This window comes from Pyrgilauda ruficollis, unplaced genomic scaffold (assembly GCF_017590135.1).
Source record: "Pyrgilauda ruficollis isolate IOZ18807 unplaced genomic scaffold, ASM1759013v1 scaffold133, whole genome shotgun sequence".
Taxonomy (NCBI): domain Eukaryota; kingdom Metazoa; phylum Chordata; class Aves; order Passeriformes; family Passeridae; genus Pyrgilauda; species Pyrgilauda ruficollis.
In genome coordinates, this window is record NW_024511766.1 from 411912 (window position 1) to 415158 (window position 3247).

The following is a 3247-nucleotide window of genomic DNA, read 5'->3' on the forward strand; positions in this document are numbered from 1 at the left end:
AGCAGCACTCCTGTGTCACACTGTGTGCCAGAGCAGCAGCAGCACTGCTGTGTCACACCGTGTGTGCCAGGGCAGCAGCACTCCTGTGTCACACTGTGTGCCAGAGCAGCAGCAGCACTGCTGTGTCACACCGTGTGTGCCAGGGCAGCAGCAGCACTCCTGTGTCACACCGTGTGTGCCAGGGCAGCAGCAGCACTCCTGTGCCACACCGTGTGTGCCAGGGCAGCAGCACACCCATCCCAGCCCATCCTGTGTGTCACACCGTGTGTGCCAGAGCCGTGCCAGCAGGCTCTGGGGGTGCCTGGCTGGCCAAGCTGCCCCCAGCCTGGGAACACTTCAGCTGAAGTCCGGGTGCTTTTCTCGTGTCACCTGCAGAGAGCAGCGCTGGAGCCCAGGGTGTGCGTTAGTCACCTCTGCTCCCGTGTCACTGATTAACTCTGCTCCCTGGCACTGCCTCTGCGGCCCGGGGAAGGCAAATCGGGGGTGCCCTTCCCTTGGCAGGGCTGGAAGGGAAAAGAAGAGGAACTGGCTGCTCTGCCTTGCCAGCCTGCCATAAAGCTCTGTCTAACTCTGCCGTATTCAGCTGCTGGTGACTACAAGGATTATTTGTAAATAAACTGTAAATAGCAGCAGCAGAAGTTCATCCTGCCCTGTAAATACAGCACTTTCTGTAACCCTTGTCTCAGTCTGGTGGAGTTCCCTGGGATGTGGGTGCTGTGGGTACAGGGGAAAGTGGGGGCCAAAATGAGATGGTGGTGAGGGGTACCCTCCCATGAATTTCGGGTTTGTTGGAAAATGCTGGGGCTCCAGAGGTGCTGGAAGCAGGAAGCAGTGCCTCAGCAGCTGCTCTGCAGAGACTTTCTGTCTCTTGTGCATAGCATCAACAGCTTCCTACAGGGACCCAGCTGAGTGACACAGCCCTGCTTTGCATGTCAGCACTTGGATGTTATCTAGCATATCCTTCCCTTGCAGTTTCCAGAGGAGCTGACTCAGGAGTGTCAGGGGAGGCAAAACATTGTGCCTGGTCCCAGCAGCACTGTCGTGGTGCCTCAGCCTGGGCTGTGGCTGCATTGTTGTAAAGTGGTGTGTGAGTTCTGCATTTCTGCAGCTCTTGGTGCTGCTCTCTCCCAGACCCACGTCTGCCAGCAAGGCCAGCAGCAGCTCTCTGCACAGCCTGGGTCCTTCTGAGCCTGAAGGATGGAGAGAGCCAGAGATGGAGGGAGGGAGGGAGGCTGCACCTGGCTGAGCTCTGCCAAAGTTCATGGCTGTTTGTGTGCTGCCAGGAGAAGCTGAAGAGGTGTTTCAGCAAGTGCCTGTGGGAATACACCTCCCACCTCCTCTTACCAAGGTTGCTTTGCACAACTGGATTGTTTTCTGGTGGCTGTTATCACTCTCAGGATTTAAAGGCGTGTGCTGAAGTTGAGTAGTGAGGCTGCTGCTCCCTGTGAAGAGCACTGCTTGGTCAGCGTTCAAACCCTGCCAAGCCCTCCTGTGCACAGACACACCAGTCCTCCCAGGCAGCACAGGGCCTGCAGGAGAGCCTGGAAGATGGGTCCAGCTGAGGCTGTCAGCCCCTCTACTTCCACCACGGCCCTGCTGTGCTTCCTCCAATGTCATTGCATTTCACTTTCTGCACGCTGGCTGGGCTTAGCCAGCAACTTCACTTCATGCCCCTCCCAGCAGAGGATGGGGGGTGATGTTGACTCTGAAATCTCCTCTTGATTTGCCCCACACACATGGGCAGGGCAGGACATTCCCCATGGCTCTGCTGCTCTACATCCACTGCTGTGTTTTCTCAATAAAAACCAAACTGTGTGGGTTTCCCATGTACATTAGAGTTTCTGGGGGAGTGGGAACCATTGTGGATTTCATAATCATTTCCAGGATTCTGATGGAGACACCCTTTGGGAATCAGCCCCAAGCTCCCGGGGTGCTCCACACATCAGGGAGTGTGGGGTGGCAAACCATCAGCAACCAGGCCTGACAAAGGAAAAGAGCTTAGATAAGAGACAGAGGTTTGTGCTGCGTGAAAAACATGGCAGTTCTTTGTTCTTCACTAAGCCAAATTTATAGAAGAAGGAGCCAGCAAGGGGTTTTTGAGAGCATCTCAGATGCTGGAATTTGAACAGTGATTTAGGGCAGTAAAGGGAATTGATTGCAAGTGATCCAGGGTAATGGGTGTTTGGAAAGGCAAATGGAACGGATCACATCCTGTGGGGTGCCTGCAGGTGACTCTCGTTCCCCACCAACCCATCTGTAAACCCCATCAGCTGTCCTGGGGCACATAAACACCAGAGAAAGGGGAGGGGATTCCTGGGCTACAGAGCCTGGGCTTTGGGCTGGGCAGGGGCTTTCACATGGAGCTCTCCCCTCCCTGCTTTGTGAAAAAGGTATAAAAATTAATTAAAGGAAGTCTCTTGGCCCAGCAGAGCAGTGGCTGTGGGGGAAGGTGAGCAGCCCCTGCTCCCTGGCCTTGCTGTGCCGTGGGTCTGACCCGTGCTGCACTGCTGTCTGAAAGCTGCTCGTAGCATGTACAGGCTTAAACAAACACGTGTAAAGAAGGTAAGTGGATTTTAAACCTTGCAATGGGTGTTAGGGTTGATAAAAGCCTGGGGTGGGTGGTTTTTTGTGCTTGAGAAGCCGGTTGCTATGTACACTTTCTCCTGCTTGCAGGTTCTACCCTCTGACTAACTTGGGTGGGCTGGGTGCCAGATACTCTTGTGGAAGTTTCCCAGTTGAAAAAGTGAGTGCTGGGAAGTGGCTCAGCTTTTTTAAGATGAGCCCACCAGGGTCCAGGTGAGTTTCAGAGACCATTCAAAACATTGTAATGCATGTGATTACAGGCAGCTCTCAGTATGTTGAATAATGAGAATCAGCAGCCATGCACAGAGTTTCTTTTGGATGTTTTGATCTCTGTTGTAGAGCCTCTGTTGTGTTACACTTAAAATGAGATCTGGAGTGTTTGCTGTCCTGTGTGCTGAAAAAACAAGGCTGGAATTATTGACAGGAGCTCCCTAAGCTCCTTTTGGTGGTCATGAAGGAAGCCTATTAATGATTTGTAAGGAGGGAGAAGACAAAGGACTGGAAAATGAGAAACTATGAAAACTTTCCCTTTCTAGGTTAAATGAGCCTTGTTGGAGACTTTGTTGCTGGCAGAAGAAAGAAGGATATAATAAAATTTATTTAGTAGCTGTGTTTGTCTTGGGACACGAGGAAATGTGCTGGAGTCTGAGGTGTATAGATATGT